General features: G+C 44.4%; 1 pseudogene; it reads right to left on the minus strand.

The window, feature by feature from the left end:
- Positions 1–24,127: 24,127 nt before the first annotated feature.
- Positions 24,128–24,245, minus strand: LOC126186119 (5S ribosomal RNA; annotated as a pseudogene).
- Between the last annotated feature and the right edge of the window lie 1,520 nt (positions 24,246–25,765).

Genomic DNA, 25,765 nt, shown 5'->3' on the forward strand with positions numbered 1-25,765 from the left:
ATTTATACCATTGCTGAATACTTCTGTTATCTTTAGTAATTGGTTGAGTTGTTGATTTGTTGCTGCCGGTAGTTTTAGATCATCCATGTATAGCAATGTGTGATTTTGTGGTGGTATGTTCCAGTAATATTGTATCCATAATTTGTATTATTTAGCATGTTGGATAGTGGGTTCAGAGCAAGACAGAACCAGAAAGGACTTAATGAGTCTCCTTGGTATATTCCACACTTAATTGGTATTGGCTGTGATGTGATATTATTTGAATTTGTTTGGATATTAAGTGTGGTTTTCCAATTTTTCATTACTATGTTTAGGAACTGTATCAATTTAGGATCTACTCTGTATATTTCCAATATTTGTAGTAACCATGAGTGGGGTACACTATCAAAAGCTTTTTGGTAATCAATGTATGCGTAGTGTAGCGACCTTTGTTTAGTTTTAGCTTGATATGTCACCTCTGCATCTAATATCAGTTGCTCTTTACATCCTCTTACTCCTTTGCAACAGCCTTTTTGTTCTTCATTTATAATTTTGTTCTGTGTTGTATGTGTCATTAATTTCTGTGTAACGACTGAAGTTAATATTTTGATTATTGTTGGTAGGCATGTTATGGGGCGATATTTTGCTGGGTTTGATGTGTCTGCTTGATCTTTAGGTTTCAGATAAGTTATTCCATGTGTGAGTGTATCAGGAAATGTATATGGGTCTGCAATGTAACTGTTAAATAATTTAGTTAGATGTGAATGTGTTGAGGTGAACTTCTTTAGCCAGAAATTTGCTATTTTATCTTTTCCAGGGGTTTCCAATTGTGCATAGAATTAATTGCTTGGGTGACTTCATGTTGCAAAATTATCACTTCAGGCATTTGTGGTATCATCTTGTATGTGTCTATTTCTGCTTGTATCCACCGTGCATGCCTGTTATGTTGTACCGGGTTTGACAATATGTTGCTCCAGAAGTGTTCCATGTCTGTTATGTTTGGTGGGTTGTCTGTTTTAATGTGTGTGTGTTATCTATTGTCTGATAAAATTTCTTTTGGTTTGTGTTGAATGTTTGATTTTGTTTCCTTCTATTTTAACTTTTTTTGTATCTTCTAAGTCGTTTGGCCAATGCTTGTAATTTCTGCTTCTTTACATCTAATTGCTCTATCGCTTCTTGTTGTGAGGTTTTACCTAACCTTTTTCGTTTTTTGCCTGATATTTCATTTCTTATAAATTGTGTTAGCTGTCCGATGTCTTTCCTCAGTTTTTCTATTCTGATCTGTAGCCTGTGTTGCCATGCTGGTTTTGTGGCTTTCTTCCGTGTGTTGGTTTGTTCTGATCTCTGCCTAGTGTGTATATTTAGTGTAGTGAGTGCTCCTATATAAACCAGTAGTTGTAATTCTTCCATAGTTGTATTTTCATTTATTTTGTTGTGTATGATTTTGTTGATAGTTGTTATTGTTGTTTCGACTTGTGGGTTATTTGGCGGTCTATGCAAGAATGGTCTAATGTCTGTATTTGTGTCTTTGTATTCTATATATGTTAGCTGAAATTTTTCTTCTATATCTAACATGTGTGTCACTTCATGTTCTATTTGTGCTTGTTCTGGTGGCCGTCTTAAGATTTTGTTTTCCTCTGATTGTTTAATTGATGCATGTTGTTCTTTGATTGTTTGCTCTGGGATGTTTGAGTCCATTACTATATTTTCTTCTTCTTCTGATTGCACATTATTTTCTTCCAGTATTTGTTGTACTTGTTGTTTGATGTTTTCTACTTCTGACTGGGGTATCCTGTTATTTTTTATTATTACACGGATCTGATCAGCTAGTCGTTGTTCTGTTAAAAAATTTAATTCTGGGAATCTGGTAATAAATGTTGTGTATACTTGTGATCTGTATCCAGTTGTGTTGGTTCCTAAGTTTGTTGCTTGGTAATAACAGAACATGAGGTGTCGGTTAACTTCATCTGACCATCTCATCCTTTGTCTTTGTTTTCCTTCTAGAGTGGTTGCAGGAAGCATATCCTGCAAAACACCTCTATTGGGATTTAAATCATTTTCTGTGGCCACCAGTGTCGTTACCATTGTGGACGGGCATAGGGTTGAAACGTCGTCCCCGACCATGACAGCGCTTGTCCGAGGCCTCATTAGTTCTGTCATGAACCAACTAATCACACTAAAAGGGAGGTTAGCCCTATTAGTGGTTTGTTCTTTTCGTCGCCTTTTACGACTGGCAGAACATACCGAAGGCCTATTCTATTCCCGGGCCTTATTATTATTACTATTATTATTATTATGCCTGTAAATGGTTTTGTAATATCTCTGGTATGTGTTGTTCGTGGTCAAGCGTCAGATTAAATCTGCAACAAATAAATAAAAATAAATATTATTCACTAATGACTGTCTAATTAGACTGAAAAGTGATGGCAGAGATGTTCTGCTTTAGCGAAAAGACAGAGTCTATTACCAGCCATCATCATATCTGTGAAAGGGATTTCTTTGTACTTGGCAGTGGGGACAGTACATATTGAGATCTGTATTTCTTCTACCGACAGGTGTGGCCGAGCGGTTCTAGGCGCTACAGTCTGGAGCCGCACGACTGTTACGGTCGTAGGTTCGAATCCTGCCTCGGCCATGGATGTGTGTGATGTCCTTAGGTTAGTTAGGTTTAAATAGTTCTAAGTTCTAGGGGACTGATGACCTCAGATGTTAAGTCCCATAGCGCTCAGAGCCATTTGAACCATTTTGTGAGCAGCTTTTCAAGAAGAATGACTTTCCTTTACTATATTCTCATGAATTTGAATATTTAGAACACTACATATATTTGGAAGGACCGTGGCACGAAGGCAGTTCGGTCATCGGGACTCAGGTGTTAGTCGTTTTTCTAACTCACTTTGTTTAATTCAAATGTTTCTTCTTTTCATTTCCTAGTACAGTTGGAAGTATTCTGGACTGTCATAACTAAGTCATGCTCAAGAATGCTGGAAGTGTCGGTCTAAAAATCCAGAGTTGAGAACTGTCCATTAATGAAACGCTCATGTAACGTTTTGTATATATTGAATTCTCCTCTTAAAGGAAGTTCTGAAGCATAAATCCATATTAGTTAAAAAAATCATCAACTCGTAAGTGGGTTTGAACAGCAGAGTGCTTAACCATTGATAGTCCTATTGAAGGTGATATACTTTTGTATCCTCAGTGTCGCCATAGCTCTCGTATAACCGTTCTTTCTCTGATCACTTCGGTTGGTCCCGGCGGAGGTTCGAGTCCTCCCTCGGGCATGGGTGTGTGTGTTTGTCCTTAGGATAATTTAGGTTAAGTAGTGTGTAAGCTTAGGGACTGATGACCTTAGCAGTTAAGTCCCATAAGATTTCACACACATTTGAACATTTTTTTTTCATCACTTTGTGGACAGGAAGAATTATGTTCTTACTTTTGACTTATCATACCTTTACAGTTCAGCAGAACTCGAATCCAGATAGCGATTTTCAGACTCTGGCATCGGGTATTGTTTCATGGCGCGACACACAGCTTAAGCTAGCCACTGGTTCCCGGGCAGAATCACAGACTCATTGATTTTGGAGGATAGATGGCGTCAAAGTGAAGAAAATTGCATTGATTGGTTGCTACTGCAATGTTTTCACGCTTTGTCAGTCAGCGTCTTTCGAGGCATTAAAGTTTCAGCAGATATAACTACTTACGCAGGGAGGTCATAAACAGTCTGAAAGTTTGTAGGGGTGTTGCAGGATAGACTAAGCTGAGAAATAATTGTTAAGAAAAAAAAATGCGGTAATGCACAGACATTCGTGGATCCTTGAGTTACCTCTTGTTCAAATGCTCATTACTAGTTAAAATATACCCTCTCCGGAAGTGATAAATTTAAACTACGCGAGAAAAAGAGACTTTTGTTCGGCCTGAGGAAGCCAAATGAAGAACACGTTCAGCGGCACCGTCTCTGGCAGGCCTCGGGATGAATGTGTTTGATGTCCTTAGGTTGGTTAGGTTTAAGTAGTTCTAAGTTCTAGGGGACTGATGACCTCAAAAGTTAAGTCCCATATTGCTCAGAGCCATTTGAACCATTTGAATTATTCCTCAGCACGGCCTCCGATGTAACACCTTTACAAGCATTTCAATCTGTTTGTGACCACCATCTATATGTGTTAGAAAGAACAGACTTCATTCTACATCCCGCAGCCGTACACACACATGATGACATGAAGTAAATTCTGACGTCAGCCGCATCTGGACAGTGAAATGAATTCAATGGCGACAAATGAGAATTGTTCTTTATAAGCATTTGTCGTTACTTTTACACCTTTCCTATCACGTTACACAACTTAAAACTATGGATTCTCTACTTAAGAACATAAAACTAACACATAGACTTCTGAGAGGGCCCTCGTTTGTCTAACAAGCGCATTATGTTTATTCAGGTTACCATGACCTTTGTTGATAACACTATACTGCAACTTCAGTTTTTAGCTAGAACGGATTGAAAAACGTGTTAGGAGAACTTCGACAGTTTTCAGTACTGACGCATCCTACTGAGGGATGTATAATTTAATTACTAAATGCGGTACTTGTTACACTGTTTCTCAATATTTTTCCTGTCTGACAGCACAAGAAACACCGAAAACGCCTTGTAATTCTGTTTATTGGAACGGAGTTTTTTCCCCCCACGTTTAGACAAGAAACAAAAACTCTGCTGACACCGAACGTAAATTATTTAGGGCGTCCGTTCACCGGGCGTGGCAGTTTCAAAACATTACAGACAACAGACGTGGACATCGACGTTTGTCGGCTGCCGTACAGAGCTATTTGATGTTTCTGTTGCAGTTTTACGACAGATAATTTCCTTTAAGTCAGCAGGTGCGCCGTTTATCACAGTTCCTCCATTTGTTTGACTGTAATGACAGCCCGAAACGACTTTCAAATCTGCTAAAGAAACGAACAAAAGAGATAAATGATTATTTCATTAATAAGTGACACTCATCCTTTTATTCCGTTGTTTCGTTTCGTCTTATCAAATTGGTACTCTGTAGTCGCACAAGAACAGCTTAAGTAAAATTTATTGTCTAAAAAAGAATAATAATATTATTGTGAATCGGGATAACACTGTGATGAATATATTTTAGTGTGATGTACTTGCAATATGCTATATACATAAAGTCGATGTATCAAGTTCATTCTCCACATAAAAAATATTGCTTTTCTTTGTTTACAAAACCAAACTACCATCTCTAACTCTAATATTTACCGTGAATTCCTCGTTATCATTTACCTCGTGCGTATTTCTGACTATATCAACATATTTTTTTTCTTGTGACCTCAGTGGATGTTTACATATTCCCCATATAAAAGAGAAAATACTCTCTTTAGTCTTCTCAGCACACAGTACATGCTTTTCCGACCTTTTTCTGAAAATAGCGTGCATTGTCTGACGTCCTAAACAATTTGCGACGATCTGCGGTTCGCGTGCCTTTCGATTAGCACACAAGATACTCGTTATAAGCTAGTCTTCACGACGTGCCTTTACCCTTTCCTTATCTACCATCAAAGTAGTGTGACGTCAGAAACGTGAGTTCTAACACGAATGACGCAAGGCAAGCATAGAGTAGGCAAATAACACAAGAGCTATCATGTTATGTATGAAGGGCTACCGTGCTATCACACAAGTGATCTACTGTTTTCCTTTGATTATTTGTTTTGCTCCCGTGCTGCGGCTAACACGTCGGATACCGCGAAAGTCATGTGATGGAAAACGCTCTGACGTCTCCGAACTCCTTATGAAACTAAGGTGGGCCTCACGTTCAGCGAATAAGTCGATTACACTCCTATGTGATTTTCAGATTTTTATACTTCTGCTATCCCTTTTGTATGCATTTTAAAAAGAAAACTGTATAATGCTTGCTACCCAGGTCTACTCGGATTTAAAAATAAACTGTCAAGCTGTAAAGTGCACCTTCATGTTCTTTAACAAGAAAATTAAAAACCTTTGCAACAATAACCCGCGTACCTCTGAACTGAATTATGATTGTCGTTTTCCTTAAAATTCTCACAGGGGAAAAGTAAAATAAATTGTCTTTGAACTCTAAGCTCCAGTAATTGTGAATATCATGCTGCTGACTTTGGTAACCTGCTTCTGATTGTTTAGTGTGTGCAAGATCCAAAGAAGAGTGCGTTATAGGATGTCCCATAAGATAATTAAATCAATAACGATTAAAAAATTCAAATTCGTAAACAAAACACTAGTAAAATCAAAAAGTGAACACTGCATAAGAATATTAGTACTAACCACAAGGTCGATGGCACTTTGTTGTACACAGATTCCTGACTACAGTGTCTAGTTTTCATCGATGAAAAACGAAAGTGATCTTCAAGCCTCCACAAGCAATCTAACATAGAAAATACAGTTCATTTTCAGAATAAATCTTCGTTCGTGCAGCTATGGAGATACCGTGTTGTGACGTGACTGTATGTAATCAACTGAACGAGGCGTCACTGTAGCTACAGCATGGTGCCATATACGGGGTGAGTAGGATTCTAATCCTTCTGCTGCCATTCAAATTCCCATTTCCCGTCTCGTCTGTAACTCATTTATGGCTGACGCTGGGATGGTGCCTCTTAATAAAAAAATAAATAAATAAAAATAAAAAACACTGCCAATCTCCTTGCTCGCTTTGTACATTTATTTTTATTTTTATTTACACGTCTAGTTCCGCATGGCCAAACTGAGAAGCAAATCTCCAAGGTCATGGAATGTGTCAGTACATGAAATTACAATGTAAAAGTAATAATAGATAAAAATGTTCATGAACAAAAACAAACTCAAGCCATAAATTTAAGTAAACGCAATCAACAATGTAACATAAGAATCAGCTTAATTTTTCAAGGAACTCCTCATAAGAATTGAAGGAGTGAGCCGGCCGCGGTGGCCGTGCGGTTCTAGGCGCTCCAGTCCGGAGCCGCGCGACTGCTACGGTCGCAGGTTCGAATCCTGCCTCGGGAATTGGTGTGTGTGATGTCCTGAGGTTAGTTAGGTTTAAGTAGTTCTAAGTTCTGGGGGACTGATGACCACAGCAGTTGAGTCCCATAGTGCTCAGAGCCATTTGAACCATTTTTAGAAGGAGTGACCCATGAGAAAACTCTTCAGTTTCGATTTGAAAGCGCGTGGATTACTGCTAAGATTTTTGAAACCTTGTGGTAGCTAACTGAAAATGGATGCAGCAATATACTTCACATCTTTCTGCACAAGAGTTAAGGAAGTGTGATCTAAATGCAGATTGGAAAATTGGAAGTTTGTGGTAAGGACTATGGGACCAAACTGCTGAGGTCATCGGTCCCTAGACTTACACACTACGGAATCAAACTTAAACTAACTTACGCAATGGACAACGCTCACACCCGTGCCCGAGGGAGGACTCGAACCTCCGACGGGGGGAGCCGCGTGGACCGTGACAAGGCGCCCCAGAGTGGGCGGCTACACCGCACGGCACGCAGATTGGATTTCTGCCGAGTACTGAGTGAAAGCTGCTAATTCTTGGGAATAAGCTAATACTGTTAACAATAAATGACACTAAAGAACAAATGTATTGAGAGGGCAATGCCAAAATACCCAGACTAGTGAACATGTTTCGACAAGAGGTTCGCGAACTTACACCACTTATTGCCCGAACTGCCCGTTTCTGAGCCAAAACCCCTTTTAGAATGGGAAGAGTTACCACAAAATATAATAATGGTTCAAATGGCTCTGAGCACTATGGGACTTAACCACTGAGGTCATCAGTCCCCTAGAACTTAGAACTACTTAAACCTAACTAACCTAAGGACATCACACACATCCATGCCCGAGGCAGGATTCGAACCTGCGACCGTAGCGGTCACGCGGTTCCAAACTGAAGCGCTTAGAACCGCACGGCAAAATATAATACCACATGACATAAGCGAATGAAAATAAGCAAAGTAGACTAATTTTCGTGTCGAACCATCACTTACTTCAGATACCGTTCGAATAGTAAAAGCATTAAATATTTGTACAAGATCCTGAACGTGGGCTTTCCACGACAGTTTACTATCTATCTGAATACCTCGAAATCTGAACTGTTCAGTTTCACTAATCATATGCACATTCTATGAAACTAAAACGACGGGTTTTGTTGAATTATGTGTTAAAAAGCGTAAAAACTGAGTCTTACTGCGATTTATCGTTAGTTATTTTTCTGCAAGTAATGAACTTATGTCATGAACTGCAGTGTTCGTAACACAGCCAATGTTGCGCACAACATCCTTTACTACCAAGCTAGTGTCATTAGCAAACAGATATATTTTAGAATTACCCATAATACTCGAGAGTGTATCATTTATATAAATAAGGAACAGAAGTAGCCCCAACACTGATCCCTGCGGAACCCCCTCCCCCCCCCCCATTTGACTGTACCCCATTCAGAACCCAAATCACATCCATTCTTAACACTGTGAATGATGACCTTTTGCTGTTTGTTGTTGAAGCTACAGGTGAACCAATTGCGAGCTACTCCCCGTATTCCGTAATGGTTCAGCTTCTGGAGCAGTATTTTGTGATCAACACAATCAAACGCCTTAGTTCAATCAAAAAATATGCCTAGTGTTCGAAACTTTTTGTTTAATCCACCCAGTACCCCACAGATAAATGAAAATATAACATTTTCAGTTATTAAACGACTCCTTAAGCCGAATTGTACATTTGATATCAAATTATGTGATATAAAATGATCAATTATCCTGACATACACAGCTGTATCAGTAATTTTAGCAAACACAGGTGGCATAGAATTAGGTCAAAAATTGTCTACATTATATTCTTAACTAATAACTGACTTTATATCGTCGACCTTGTGCTGCTGGCCAGACACTTCCTTCACAACTGACCATATGTTTTCAATCGTATTCTGTGGATGAGCTATTCTATTTGCGTACAACACCCCCTTTGCCTTCCTAATAACATTTTTAAGCACCTTACAATATTGTTTGTAATGGGCTACTGTAGCTTGATTGTGACTACTTCTAACATTTTGAAATAATTCCCGCTTTGTTCTTCATGATATTCTTATCCCAGTAGTCAGTCACCCAGGCTGCCTTTTACTGCTAATACCCCGTTAGAACGTTGTAATGGAAAGCAACTTTCAAAGAGCGCGAGAAATGTGTTAAGGAAAGCATTATATGTGTCATACATGCTATCAGCATTATAAATATCCTGCTACTCTTGTTCCTTAACGAGGTTGAAAAAATGCTCTATTTCCGTTGTATTAGTTTTTTTGCATAATTTGTAATTATATGTGACATTTGTTTGAGTAAAAAAGCCTTTTAGTGTTAAAATAGTGCATCTTGGTCTGAAAGGCCATTCATCCTTTTACTAACAGAATACCCATCTAGTAATGAAGAATTAATAAAAATATTGTCTATGGCTGTGCTACTGTTCCCGTGCAGCAGATCATATGAGTTTAGGAGATCTACCAACATCCTTTTTCTTGCAGAATCATATACAAAATTAATACTGAAGTCACCACGTATAACTAATTTCTGGTACTTCCTATAAAGTGAACCAAGAACCCTCTCTAGCTTGAGCATAAATGCTCTGAAGTTATAGTTAGGGGACCTATAAACAACAATAATTAGAATTTTAGTTCCACTAAATTCAATTGCCCTTGCACAACATTCAAATATCTGTTCAGTGCAGTGCTGTGATACGTCTATGGACTCAAACGGGATACTATTTTTTACGTACATGGCCACTCCCCCACTTCACAATGAACTCCATGAAAAACAGCCACTTAACCTGTTTCCTGGTAAAGGAAGCCTATGAACTGCCAAATTATTTAAGTGGTGCTCCGATATGCCAACAATGTCAGAGTCAACATCTATAAGCAGTTCACTAACTTTATCTCTAATACATTTTATATTTTGATGAAATATTGTAATTCCTTCTCTGCTTGGCTACCGGGCCTCCTCTGAAGGTGATTCCTTAGTCAGAGGGACTTCGTTTAAGCAGGTATACCTATCAGTAGACTTCAAACTAAAAAAGGTGCAGCTCTAACACCAACTACTACAGGAATTTTTCCACGAGTGTTCCTACGATCACCCACTACACTGTCAGCTATACGTTTTGCCAGCCTCCTCTTCCCATACCTATTGAGGTGAAACCCGATCTATTGATAGACTCAATTGGCACCACTGCACTGTGACCCATGCCCTCTGCCATCAGTGCCCCATGTTAACACTCCTAACAGCCGCATTAAGATGAGGCCTATAATGACGCTAGAACAGCTGCATGAAATGCACATTAGTGCCACCAGTTCGAGTAGCTGTCTTTACCAGGTCACCACCTACATCATATTCCCCGTCCCTATCAAGACTATTCCCTGCTCCACCTACAATCACTACCTGATCATCTTTCGTAAGATTCCTACACAACTCCCCTATGCTATCAGTCACCTGAGCCAACCCTGCAGTAGGCTTGACAATGTTGGTTACCTTGTATTCACTCCCCAGCACTTCCTGCAACTGCTGGCCCACACCTCTACCATGCGAACTATCTAGCAGCAGAACCTTCTTCTTTCTGTTACACTTTGTAATTGACTTAGGCCTCCTAATTGCTGAGGACTGCTGCATGTTTCCTACACCTACGGCTAAAAGAGCCTCGTCTACACTCAACTCTGATAGCTGCTCAGATCTATTGCACACACGCAAAGTAAAACTGTCTGAATATGTCCTCCTCCTACCTGCCTTCTTGCCAACTGCCAGTTCCCATTCCCCAGCACCCTTCACCCTCCTCAACCTATCTAGTTCTTCCTTTCCTTATTGTAACTGCATCTGAAGGCCACGGATTTTACGCTCCTGCTCCTCTAACAACTGTTTCTACTACAGATTCTGCATTTCCAGGAGAGGATCTCGTTAGAATGCCCACTGGCTTCTCCACTGCATTCCCCCCAATGAAAATACTTTGAGCAAATCCGACACCGTAACCCACTACTCACAAACCTACGACAAAGCCCACACTTCTCTCATGTTAAAATTTTACAGTTACTGAAAAAACTAAACGTCTGCGTTACCTAAGTTCAATAACATCAGTACAACTATTTATAGAATAACAATAGTCTCGAAATTCTCTCTCTACTAAGAAAGCAACACCTTTTATTAATACTACTAAACAACTAATACCGAAACCAACATAACTTCACACAATTTTTTAGCTAAAACCAAAAATTCAAGAGGTCACTGAAACTCACAGCGAAGTTAAAAGAGTGAATGAAAATTTTACTGAAGTACTTCCTAGCAACAATAAGAAACGTCAGCTGAAAACTACCACACGAAACCTACTAAACGATTTCAGCGCACAGAAAACTTTAAAAAACGCAGTGAGCAAACGTTCCCAAAAGTTTATTAAACCGTTATGTCCCCACAAACAGCTTGAGACGCAGTTAAAAACTACTTAATTTAATAACTGTATAACAGTACACAAACAACTTTGTCAGAACTGAACTTAAGAACCGCTACAGCTGCAACTGCACGCCTCGAAATCCATCGGAGCAGCTTCTTCGCCTCTAATGACTACGCCGCCGACACGCTATTAAATACGACAGGTGTAAAATACGTAAGTTAACACATTCTTTTCCTCTCCCAATTTCGCTTGAAAAAACGCGGAATTTGTTGTGGGACGTCGTGGAATGTTTCCGCTTTAACCTCTATACTTTCCTGAAGTTCCAATAGTTGGCGGCGCTATACGTAGCCTGTAAAATTGCGTCTGTAACCGTAATGTGTTCCAAGAAGAGAGCTGTCATTGAGTTTCTTTTGGCAGAAAACCAAACCATGGCAGGTATTCACAGGAGCTTCCAGAATGTCTAGGGAGACCAGGCAGTGAACAAAACCACGGTGAGTCGCTGGGTGAGGCGACTGTCGTCATAAAAAAAAAAATTACTCTGAGCACTATGGACTTAACATCTGACGTCATCAGTCCCCTAGAACGTAGAACTACTTAAACCTAACTAACCTAAGGACATCACACACATCCATGCCCGAGGCAGGATTCGAACCTACGACCGGAGGGGACGCGCGGTTCCAGACTGTAGCGCCTAGGACCGCTCGGCCACTCCGGCCGGCGTACTTTATTGGCTTCACGTCATACATTTCTGTATTGTTATGTTAAGTGATTGCATTGTATCTTTTGCAACCTCATTTGCTTTCATATGTTATGTTATACTGATTTATTCTTCATAAATACCTACCACATGGATCAAAAGTAATCATATGCTGCTAGTAGCGGGTAATTAATATTATTTCCTGAAGTGGAAGATCTTTCAAATGAACAATAGTTTACAAAACTGTAAATGTCAAATTCAATTTCAAAAACAAATCGACTAAATCTGGTCAAATAGTAACGCCACACGAAGTGTAGACAGGGGAGACCATCAAATCCCGCTGTCTACAGGGTAAAACTGATTTGTTAGTAACATCCGGTGATATTTGTAGGTTTTCATGAAATATACTGTACACAAAGCGTAGGAAAACGTACCTGAGAATTCTGTGCACATTGATGTTTATCAGCATTGCGAACGTATCACTAAGAACAGTTGTCTTAAAATGCTTATCTCTAGCTTTGGCCCGTGAAACTAGTTGAAATATACTGATTTCCACAGTTTATGAAAGTAGCATACAACAGTTGTGCCTCAGGGAAAACAAATCAGTTCACGCGGAAGTTGAGTGTATTATTATTGCACTAATGTTGCACAGTGCTACGACAAACAAACCACTGTTGCTTCAATCGAATTTGATCATCTGTATACATCAAAAAACTGTTTGAGAGTAGGGTGATAGTTGACATTGTAAGGGTGACAGGGTCAGATAGCATAGTGAGACATCTTTCACTATACGAACTGTAATGACGTTGTCAAGTGGCAAAATGTTTCTTCGTCCGTTATTAACAGACTATTGTAACTATTTATAACTACAGTTACAGCAAGTAAAATTTTACTGAAGGATTTGTGATATCCGCCTATGGCGTATTTGTTGTTACGCCTACGAAGGAAAAACGCCTATGGGTCGTTCACTGACACACAAATGATAATACCTCCAAATACTATGTACAGCAGAAAGTTATAAGGAGATAGCGTGTACTAGGGTCCGCCCTGGCTTCGTACTGGTGGTATCAAGCGACTACGCCTGAATACGTTGTGTAGCATAGTGGTAATAAATTATACAGGGCGAGGCAAATAAATGTGGCCTGGACGAGTGGATACGATTGGACGTGAATTTATGCACATAACCAAACCTCGTGACGCGCACATCACGTGTACGCCCGCCACTTGATCCACACCAGCTTAGAGCATAGTGCGAGTTGTGTCGTTGAGTGGAGGGCTGCAAACGGGACGATGATACTCACAGTGGAGCACCGGTTTTCGTTGTGGAAAGTTAAGTGACAACGAAGTCTTGGAAACGGAGAGGTTAGTTGTTTGCTGAGAAGTTTAATGGTGCAAAAGTGCCAGCAAACAGTGTCATGCAACGGTTAGTCCGAAAATGGCATCAGACGATATCTGTTTCGAACAAGTCAAAAGTTATTCCGAACCAGGGCGCAAAAGTGCCAAGAGATGAATGGTGGTCACTTTCAGCATCTGCTATAGTCAGGTTAGTTCTGCATTTCCTCTCCTCTGCTGTTTCTTTGTACCCTGGAACTCTGTTCTCCGCGCCACTTTTATTTGTCCCACCCTGTATATACAAACCTTCCTCGAGAATCAGTCTATCTAACAGTGAAAACCGTACCACAAACCATAGAGTTAGCCTTAGCGGTGGGGGACTTTTATATGTATACCATTTACACGTGTATTCTGGTTAAGCTTCACTGCTCTCTGGAGTCGCGGCGGTTGTTTACTTTACTGCTTTTCCCGCCAGATATCACTTCCTCTCTAAATGACCAGCTTGTAGGTCTCATTATTACCACGAGATGTCAGCCCGAACGTCAGCTACACTCCTGGAAATTGAAATAAGAACACCGTGAATTCATTGTCCCAGGAAGGGGAAACTTTATTGACACATTCCTGGGGTCAGATACATCACATGATCACACTGACAGAACCACAGGCACATAGACACAGGCAACAGAGCATGCACAATGTCGGCACTAGTACAGTGTATATCCACCTTTCGCAGCAATGCAGGCTGCTATTCTCCCATGGAGACGATCGTAGAGATGCTGGATGTAGTCCTGTGGAACGGCTTGCCATGCCATTTCCACCTGGCGCCTCAGTTGGACCAGCGTTCGTGCTGGACGTGCAGACCGCGTGAGACGACGCTTCATCCAGTCCCAAACATGCTCAATGGGGGACAGATCCGGAGATCTTGCTGGCCAGGGTAGTTGACGTACACCTTCTAGAGCACGTTGGGTGGCACGGGATACATGCGGACGTGCATTGTCCTGTTGGAACAGCAAGTTCCCTTGCCGGTCTAGGAATGGTAGAACGATGGGTTCGATGTCGGTTTGGATGTACCGTGCACTATTCAGTGTCCCCTCGACGATCACCAGTGGTGTACGGCCAGTGTAGGAGATCGCTCCCCACACCATGATGCCGGGTGTTGGCCCTGTGTGCCTCGGTCGTATGCAGTCCTGATTGTGGCGCTCACCTGCACGGCGCCAAACACGCATACGACCATCATTGGCACCAAGGCAGAAGCGACTCTCATCGCTGAAGACGACACGTCTCCATTCGTCCCTCCATTCACGCCTGTCGCGACACCACTGGAGGCGGGCTGCACGATGTTGGGGCGTGAGCGGAAGACGGCCTAACGGTGTGCGGGACCGTAGCCCAGCTTCATGGAGACGGTTGCGAATGGTCCTCGCCGATACCCCAGGAGCAACAGTGTCCCTAATTTGCTGGGAAGTGGCGGTGCGGTCCCCTACGGCACTGCGTAGGATCCTACGGTCTTGGCGTGCATCCGTGCGTCGCTGCGGTCCGGTCCCAGGTCGACGGGCACGTGCACCTTCCGCCGACCACTGGCGACAACATCGATGTACTGTGGAGACCTCACGCCCCACGTGTTGAGCAATTCGGCGGTACGTCCACCCGGCCTCCCGCATGCCCACTATACGCCCTCGCTGAAAGTCCGTCAACTGCACATACGGTTCACGTCCACGCTGTCGCAGCATGCTACCAGTGTTAAAGACTGCGATGGAGCTCCGTATGCCACGGCAAACTGGCTGACACTGACGGCGGCGGTGCACAAATGCTGCGCAGCTAGCGCCATTCGACGGCCAACACCGCGGTTCCTGGTGTGTCCGCTGTGCCGTGCGTGTGATCATTGCTTGTACAGCCCTCTCGCAGTGTCCGGAGCAAGTATGGTGGGTCTGACACACCGGTGTCAATGTGTTCTTTTTTCCATTTCCAGGAGTGTATATACGGAACAGGTAACAATACATACATGGGACACTCATCATTACTCTGATTACGAACCATACACACAAACCTTCATCGTGTATCAGTCTATCAATTAGTGACAACCCTATGAAAATCCCTACGATAGTTCCTGAGTTCTTCACATACAGGTAGAGGAACGCGGCAGATGAGAAGCGGCCAGTCACGTGTGTCCCTCTCACTACTTTTCACCAGTGAGAGCATTTACAGTGTCTTCTCTAATAAGCTTACCAGACAAAAAAGTAGGCATTTCTTTAAAAGACCGCACTGGTCGCTTTGGAGCGCTGTAGAACTGGTACCAAGTGGTCACACAGTGTTGAGCCAAAGTCTTGTGATTATTTGGTTAATAGCGTGTTGGTTCACTTTACGGACACGATAGAGTAGCAATTCTGCGTGACTCTCATTAAAGTTCGCAGGATTCCGGAGGTATGTAGCACCAGATGTCCAGACACAAGTCACACAATTCCCTTATATTAAGGGGCTGTGGACTATGGGCGAGGCGATGGCTCCTTGTAGTGTTCCAGATGCGTTCCATCGGCTTCAGATCAAGTGAATTTGGTGGCTAAGACATCGCCGTGCCTTCGCTACCATGCCCCGCAAACCACTATAGCATTGTTAAGCTCTTGTGACACGAACTGTCGTCCTATTGCAGATACCATTGTTGTCAGGGGGGATATCTTTGAAGGGCTGCAGGTGGTACGCAGTAATCTTATTGTAGACCAAAAAAATTTTTAAACATCCGATTGCTACGACAAGTCCCACGGAAGGCCAGGTGAATGACTCCCATAGCATAATACTGCCTCCAATGCCCTGCGTCCGAGGCGCAGTGCACCTTTGGAACATCCTTTCGTCTGTTCGACGGCGTTTCACGCCCCAGCCGTCGACCTGATGTAACAAGAAATGTGAATCTTTCGACCAGAAAACACGTTTGCGTTGATCCATGGTCCAGACTCGATGATCCCACTCCCACTATAATTGCAACGATATCGTTGGGTGAGCATGGGATGCTGTCTGCTGCGAAGCTGCATGTTCAGTAATGTGCGCCAGCAATGTGCTCCGAAACACAAGTGCCTGCACCAGCATTGTACTCTGTCATCATATCTTCCGCAGACGGTAGTCTGTCTTGCTTTACAGAGCGGGCAAACTTCCGACCTTCATGTTCTGTGATGAGGCTGGCACGTCCAACACCTTGTCGACTACTCGTGGCTTCAAGGTCCTTCAGCAACTTTTCTTAGATACTCATAACCGTGTCATGCGAACAGCCAACAAGTTTCACCATTTCTGAAATACTCGTTCGCAGGCGAAAAAGCTATGACAATCTACCTTTTGTGGAAGTAGCACATGTCAGTGGATATCCCCATTGGTGGTCTATATCATCGCCACAATGCATCCACATGCGTCTCCGCCCCCTCTTATACACTTACCTTTAGCGAGTTCAAAAAATGGTTCGAATGGCTCTGAGCACTATGGGACTTAACTTCTGAGGTCATCAGTCCCCTAGAACTTAGAACGACTTAAACCTAACTAACCTAAGGACATCACACACATCCATGCCCGAGGCAGGATTCGAACCTGCGACCGTAGTGGTCTCGCGGTTCCAGACTGAAGCGCCTAGAACCGCTCGGTCACAATGGCCTGCCTTTAGCGTATCATGTGCTCGCACCGCACCAGCCAAACTTCAATCTCGTTGTGTGCAGTGATCCTAATGTTTTGGCTAATCAGAGTGTATCTCCACTGTTATCAAATGTGATATCTTCCGGTGTCTTCTTAGGACATGACAGAGACAACACATAAGTTTTTTTATGAATTTACAATGAAATCCAGACCATTAGCTGCTTACAGGCGTTGTGATCAACGGGGACGGTTGAAAATGTGTGCCCTTACCGGGACTCGAATCCGGGATCTCCTGCTTACGTGACAGACGCTCTATCCGACGAGCCATCGATGCCACAGAGGATAGTGCGACTCCAGGGACTTACCTCTGGCACGCTCCTCGTGAGACCCAAACTTCCAACTTACTGTCCACACACTACATTTGTAGTGCCCCTGCCCACTATACTCATTACCCGCAGTAGCCAATCTACCCATTCCCGTAAGAGTTTGAGCAATGTGAGTGCATCCGCACTGAAGAAGATCATTGGCTGTAAGCCTTATCTGTATGAATATAGTATCTGTTCTTTCGGACGTGTCCGATTAGGAATGAGTAATCGGATGAAATGCCATAAAACAATACGACACTTAAGATCATTTTTGTGAGACGTTAACATAATTCCTTGTGGGATACAGCAGTATGCGTTGTTATCTGACTTTGGTAGGAGATACACGATTCTCCTTAGCGGACAGAAGCATTTAGCTGTTGTTTCCGGTTTCTTCCTGAAAGTAGCCCTACTGTAAGATATACAAAGAAGACATGATGAGGACTGTAGCCACAAAATCACATAGTATTCGTAATTCTTATATATCACGTAATCTGAGATCGCACTTATACACTCCTGGAAATTGAAATAAGAACACCGTGAATTCATTGTCCCAGGAAGGGGAAACTTTATTGACACATTCCTGGGGTCAGATACATCACATGATCACACTGACAGAACCACAGGCACATAGACACAGGCAACAGAGCATGCACAATGTCGGCACTAGTACAGTGTATATCCACCTTTCGCAGCAATGCAGGCTGCTATTCTCCCATGGAGACGATCGTAGAGATGCTGGATGTAGTCCTGTGGAACGGCTTGCCATGCCATTTCCACCTGGCGCCTCAGTTGGACCAGCGTTCGTGCTGGACGTGCAGACCGCGTGAGACGACGCTTCATCCAGTCCCAAACATGCTCAATGGGGGACAGATCCGGAGATCTTGCTGGCCAGGGTAGTTGACTTACACCTTCTAGAGCACGTTGGGTGGCACGGGATACATGCGGACGTGCATTGTCCTGTTGGAACAGCAAGTTCCCTTACCGGTCTAGGAATGGTAGAACGATGGGTTCGATGACGGTTTGGATGTACCGTACACTATTCAGTGTCCCCTCGACGATCACCAGTGGTGTACGGCCAGTGTAGGAGATCGCTCCCCACACCATGATGCCGGGTGTTGGCCCTGTGTGCCTCGGTCGTATGCAGTCCTGATTGTGGCGCTCACCTGCACGGCGCCAAACACGCATACGACCATCATTGGCACCAAGGCAGAAGCGACTCTCATCGCTGAAGACGACACGTCTCCATTCGTCCCTCCATTCACGCCTGTCGCGACACCACTGGAGGCGGGCTGCACGATGTTGGGGCGTGAGCGGAAGACGGCCTAACGGTGTGCGGGACCGTAGCTCAGCTTCATGGAGACGGTTGCTAATGGTCCTCGCCGATACCCCAGGAGCAACAGTGTCCCTAATTTGCTGGGAAGTGGCGGTGCGGTCCCCTACGGCACTGCGTAGGATCCTACGGTGTTGGCGTGCATCCGTGCGTCGCTGCGGTCCGGTCCCAGGTCGACGGGCACGTGCACCTTCCGCCGACCACTGGCGACAACATCGATGTACTGTGGAGACCTCACGCCCCACGTGTTGAGCAATTCGGCGGTACGTCCACCCGGCCTCCCGCATGCCCACTATACGCCCTCGCTCAAAGTCCGTCAACTGCACATACGGTTCACGCCCACGCTGTCGCGGCATGCTACCAGTATTAAAGACTGCGATGGAGCTCCGTATGCCACGGCAAACTGGCTGACACTGACGGCGGCGGTGCACAAATGCTGCGCAGCTAGCGCCATTCGACGGCCAACACCGCGGTTCCTGGTGTGTCCGCTGTGCCGTGCGTGTGATCATTGCTTGTACAGCCCTCTCGCAGTGTCCGGAGCAAGTATGGTGGGTCTGACACACCGGTGTCAATGTGTTCTTTTTTCCATTTCCAGGAGTGTACATTAATTTTACGTAAGTGTGCTGGAGAACAATATCTCATTACCTTTTATGTGAAAATTCTTAATTTTTTAAAATAAAAATGGTTCAAATGGCTCTGAGCACTATGGGACTTAACAGCTGTGGTCATCAGTCCCCTAGAACTTAGAACTACTTAAACCTAATAACCTAAGAACCTCACACACACCCATGCCCGAGGCAGGATTCGAACCTGCGACCGTAGCAGTCGCGCGGTTCCGGACTGCGTTAAAATAAAACAAATGTTATTAACATTGTACTTCTTTATTCTTCATGTTTACAATTTTTCAGCCGTCTGCAGCTAGAGTACTCCGAAATATAGCGTGTAAAATAGCGGTGAGTAACTTAACTATGTCAGTGAGTGAGAAACAGCGTGCTGCAATCGAGTTGCGAATTCGAAAACTACGTCCATACACGGAGCATCCTCTCCCTAAGCATGACAATGCCAGACCACACACGAGCTGTGCGACATCTTTGACAATCCGACGCCTTGGGTTCACTGCCATCGATCAGTCTCTATACATTCCCCCACTTGGTCCTATCCGATTTTCATCTGTTTCCAAAACTTAAAAATCACCTTCGAGGACTTGGCTTTGATAGTGATGAAGCGGTGCAAGCAGAGGTGAGGTCGTGGCTCCGTCAACAAAGTCAGTCACTGTACAGTGACGGTATCAACAAACTGTCTCTCATTGGCAGAAATTTGTTCGTCGTCGGGATGGCTACGTTGAGAAATACGAAGGTTGGAACTTAAATAGTGGAAACACTGCTGTGGAGACACTATGCAATGGAATCTACTATTGTCGCTGATAGCAAGCGTTGTTGATATACCTACCTTATCTCCGAGCAAATGGACTCTCCCGTCCCACGTCACCGGCGTGCTCACAATCGAGGGAAACACAGTCACTTGTGAGCGAGCGGTCTAACGTAAAGGTATCACTATGTAAACAGGAACAACGGAGCTGGATCAAGATTGAATGTGCCAGAGGTCGTACAGCACGACAGTGTCATCACGGTCTTCAAGAGTCTTGCGGGGAATCGGCATTGCCGTACAGAACACTGGTGCGTTGGGTAAAAGCCTTCAACGAAGATCGGCAAACTGTGGTAGACATGCATCGGCCAGGTCGCCGTAGCGTCTCTGAAGAAGACGTGCATGCTGTTGCAGCGTTACTGGCCAGTGGTCGACGCCATACGATTCGTGAGCCCGCCCATGAAACCGGATTAGCGCATACAACTGCGCTTCGTATCCTAAAGGAAAGCCTGGGCATGCGAAAAACTGCATCACGATGAGTTTCGCATGACTTGACGGAAATGCAGAAATGGATGCGTTACGACGCTGCACAGACGCACTTGGAGTGCTATGAGCGCGAAGGAGAGGCTTTCTTACACCGTAACACTGGATGAGACATGGGCCACATCGTACGAGCCAAAACTGAAACGCCAATCCAACGAATGGCTGTTCCAGAGATTCGACAGGCTGTAGACCGCTCCATTCGCACCATCAACAGAACAGGCTCTGCTAACCGTATACTACGCCTTCCACATCGCTGGCAACGGGTTCTACACAACGCTGATGACTACTTTGAAGGACAGTAACAGGTTCAAACATGTAACTCTTTTGTATCGGTTGTGAGTAAGTAGTTGCCACTATTTAAGTTCCAACCCTTGTAAATACACTCCTGGAAATGGAAAAAAGAACACATTGACACCGGTGTGTCAGACCCACCATACTTGCTCCGGACACTGCGAGAGGGCTGTACAAGCAATGATCACACGCACGGCACAGCGGACACACCAGGAACCGCGGTGTTGGCCGTCGAATGGCGCTAGCTGCGCAGCATTTGTGCACCGCCGCCGTCAGTGTCAGCCAGTTTGCCGTGGCATACGGAGCTCCATCGCAGTCTTTAACACTGGTAGCATGCCGCGACAGCGTGGACGTGAACCGTATGTGCAGTTGACGGACTTTGAGCGAGGGCGTATAGTGGGCATGCGGGAGGCCGGGTGGACGTACCGCCGAATTGCTCAACACGTGGGGCGTGAGGTCTCCACAGTACATCGATGTTGTCGCCAGTGGTCGGCGGAAGGTGCACGTGCCCGTCGACCTGGGACCGGACCGCAGCGACGCACGGATGCACGCCAAGACCGTAGGATCCTACGCAGTGCCGTAGGGGACCGCACCGCCACTTCCCAGCAAATTAGGGACACTGTTGCTCCTGGGGTATCGGCGAGGACCATTCGCAACCGTCTCCATGAAGCTGGGCTACGGTCCCGCACACCGTTAGGCCGTCTTCCGCTCACGCCCCAACATCGTGCAGCCCGCCTCCAGTGGTGTCGCGACAGGCGTGAATGGAGGGACGAATGGAGACGTGTCGTCTTCAGCGATGAGAGTCGCTTCTGCCTTGGTGCCAATGATGGTCGTATGCGTGTTTGGCGCCGTGCAGGTGAGCGCCACAATCAGGACTGCATACGACCGAGGCACACAGGGCCAACACCCGGCATCATGGTGTGGGGAGCGATCTCCTACACTGGCCGTACACCACTGGTGATCGTCGAGGGGACACTGAATAGTGTACGGTACATCCAAACCGTCATCGAACCCATCGTTCTACCATTCCTAGACCGGCAAGGGAACTTGCTGTTCCAACAGGACAATGCACGTCCGCATGTATCCCGTGCCACCCAACGTGCTCTAGAAGGTGTAAGTCAACTACCCTGGCCAGCAAGATCTCCGGATCTGTCCCCCATTGAGCATGTTTGGGACTGGATGAAGCGTCGTCTCACGCGGTCTGCACGTCCAGCACGAACGCTGGTCCAACTGAGGCGCCAGGTGGAAATGGCATGGCAAGCCGTTCCACAGGACTACATCCAGCATCTCTACGATCGTCTCCATGGGAGAATAGCAGCCTGCATTGCTGCGAAAGGTGGATATACACTGTACTAGTGCCGACATTGTGCATGCTCTGTTGCCTGTGTCTATGTGCCTGTGGTTCTGTCAGTGTGATCATGTGATGTATCTGACCCCAGGAATGTGTCAATAAAGTTTCCCCTTCCTGGGACAATGAATTCACGGTGTTCTTATTTCAATTTCCAGGAGTGTAGGTAGATATGAAGAATAAAGATGCAGAATGTTAATAACGGTTGCATTATTTATAAAGCCTTAAAAGTTTTCACATAAGAAATTCGGAGGCTTTGCTTTTCAGAACGCCCTCGTTACATAGTTCATATAGAAACCAGGAGACTATGGCTGCTGAGTGCTGCCAGAAAATCCGTATGTCAGTTATTTTTTACCTTCTTGTTCCATTCGTGGACAGCTCACTGTGTTCATAGAGCACTGTGCAATAGATCCCTTACTGATGTGGTTCGCCGAGGAAGGACAGTGGTGATGACATTAGACACGCATTCGGTCGTAGCAAGATTCAAATTCCTTTTCAGCCCTCTACGTGCTTCTTTTTCATGGTTTCCCTCAATCACTTCAGCCGATTGGACGATGGTTACTTTAACCCTTTCACTATCAATTATTGTTCAGAGCGAAAGACATTAACGAATGATTATTTTAATTAATGCCATAGTTAAGAGTAACAATACGGAAAAAATATTTCCCACCGTTTCGCATTCCGACATGTCGAGGGGCAGGACGTATAGGATTATTCAAAGTACATCTGAGGTTTCAGAAGACGACTGCGCAAAAACTACAAGGCGTACAGAAAATAGATACACATCAGGGGATAGAGCATCTGTCCAAGTTTCTAGCTGACATTAAGGTGATCAATATGGGCACCGTTTCTGACAAGGCAATTGTCGGTACCCGCGTGCAGTTTTTTTTTCCGCGGATTGTCCAGGAAAGCGTGACAGCAGGCAGCTTTGCAAATCTGTTTATTGAGTTGCCTATCGGCAGGCGCGGACTAATTCGATGCGTAAATACGGAGCGGAGCAGAGTTTAAACAATGGAACTTGAAGACAGCAAAACGTAGGGGCACAAGATGTAATTATAAGGATTCTGCAAGACATTGGCTTCCTTTTATCAGTGAGATTTACATACAAAGCAACAAAATTCAGCAAGTTTCCACTGGTTCCCTGATAACCTATCGTGAGACACATACGTCTAAATGGTAGTGAAAGGGCTGAATAGCTCACAGTCAGTTTCCTCACCCTTCTTTTTGCTGGTGAAGTATTGTTTTATCCTTAGTGATATAGATATTGATTGAGCAGATAACTCTGAACTTGTTTCACTGTCTTCAGTTTATTGAGGGGCAAGTATTTCATAACGCACTGACCCCGATCACTGTATTGCTCAGGACGCATGACGTTACAAGCCATTTAACTCTTTGAATATACCAACGCAGTAGCTAACTAGATTGTGATGTTTGCATGCAGGTATTCCAGTCATAGTGGCCGTGGTGGTCTAGAGTACTAGACACCGACACTGGAGACCCCGTGTTTAACGGATAGAAGGGCAGTCCGGTCACAGGCTTGAGCCACCCACTTTACTTTTTGCTATTATAATAACAGAACTGTATTACTTCCAACTCAAGAGCAAATGGCGTATTACGAAGCTAGTTGTTGACTCTACATCTCTAACGCGAAAACAGAGCACTCCGTCTTCAGGCCACGAGTGGCCTACCGGGACCATCCGACCGCCGTATCATCCTCAGAGGAGGATGTGGATAGGAGGGGCGTGGGGTCAGCACACCCCTTACCCGGTCGTTACGATGGTATTCTTGACCGAAGCCGCTACTATTCGGTCGAGTAGATCCTCAATTGGCATCACGAGGCTGAGTGCACCCCGAAAAATGGCAAAAGCGCATGGCGGCCTGGATGGTCACCCATCCAAGTGCCGACCACGCCCGACAGCGCTTAACTTCGGTGATCTCACGGGAACCGGTGTAGCCACTGCGGCAAGGCCGTTGCCCTAAGGCGAAAACAGAGAGAACTCAGAATTGTTGTACCGACAGTAAACAGACAGAAAAACAGATTCAGAGTATTCAGCACTATTTTATTCAATATATCAAAAGTGCAAGACAGCCTAGATACTAGCTTGTATTGTGAGATGAACAAAGAAAGTGGATACAATAGAACAATCAGTTCAAACAGATTTTTCAAAGATTACTCGCTTATGAGGAATTTTTTGACATCAGTTGTATTAGACGTAGATATGCTACCTCTTAGCGCCACATGAAAATTTGTGCCACACCGGGACTCGAACACGGATTTTCCGCTTACCGCTGGCGGTCACGTTAACCAGTTCGGTTATCCGTGCACGATCTCCAGGCGAATGCAAACTTCCATATGCCATACTATCTACACCCCTAGTGCTGGCAACATTACTTTGATTCCCGCAATAGTGAGAATGAGGCTACGTGCTCAACGTTATTATCGTCGTTTCGCACGTCTAAGTTTGTAATACTTATTTAAAATGTCTGTTCTTTCAGACATGCATGCATGTCTGCGGTAAATACGCGGGATACAGTTCGAAAAAGAGACAGGCAAGGTGTTGGTGAAAAAAATAAAGTACAATACCAAGGGAGTTGCAACACGTACAGTTTAGTAAATGATAATGGCCCATTACGAACTTGACGGGTTCCACAGTGGCAGCAAGTATAGAGATGGCGGACAGCAGAAGTGTGTTGGAAGAATCACATTTTATTTAATTGATGGTTAATTTCTGGTTACCTGAACATATTTTCAAATCATCCAGATCGACAAAACAATATTTTCCGAAAGAGAATACAAACCAGTCAAGATTATACATATACGTACAACAAAGTCAAGTTTAACCATGGGTCAAAAAATGGTTCAAATGGCTCTGAGCACTATGGGACTTAACATCTATGGTCATCAGTCCCCTAGAACTTAGAACTACTTAAACCTAACTAACCCAAGGACATCACACAACACCCAGTCATCACGAGGCAGAGAAAATCCCTGACCCCGCCAGGAATCGAACGCGCGAACCCGAGCGCGGGAAGCGAGAACGCTACCGCACGACCACGAGCTGCGGACTAAGTTTAACCATGAACAATGACAGAACAAACATACACAGGTGTGGCCGAGCGGTTCTAGGCGCTTTAGTCTGGAACCGCGCGACTGCTACGGTCGCAGGTTCGAATCGTGCCTCTGGCATGGATGTGTGTGATGTCCTTAGGTTAGTTCGGTTTAAGTAGTTCTAAGTTCTAGGGGATTGATGACCACAGAGGTTAAGTCCCATAGTACTCAGGGCCATTTGAACCAAAACATTATGACCACCGCGACGCTGGATGCCGCCTAGTTACGTGATAACAGAAGTATGTAAGCCGAGCAGACACGGAGGGTAATCATCCTAACGAAAATATGGGCTGCAAATGGGGAAATCCATTGCGATAAGCGACTTTGACAAAGGACAGAATGTTATTACACAGAGCCCGTGCACGAGTATCTCGGAAACGGCGAAGC

Source organism: Schistocerca cancellata, chromosome 4 (assembly GCF_023864275.1).
Source record: "Schistocerca cancellata isolate TAMUIC-IGC-003103 chromosome 4, iqSchCanc2.1, whole genome shotgun sequence".
Classification (NCBI taxonomy): domain Eukaryota; kingdom Metazoa; phylum Arthropoda; class Insecta; order Orthoptera; family Acrididae; genus Schistocerca; species Schistocerca cancellata.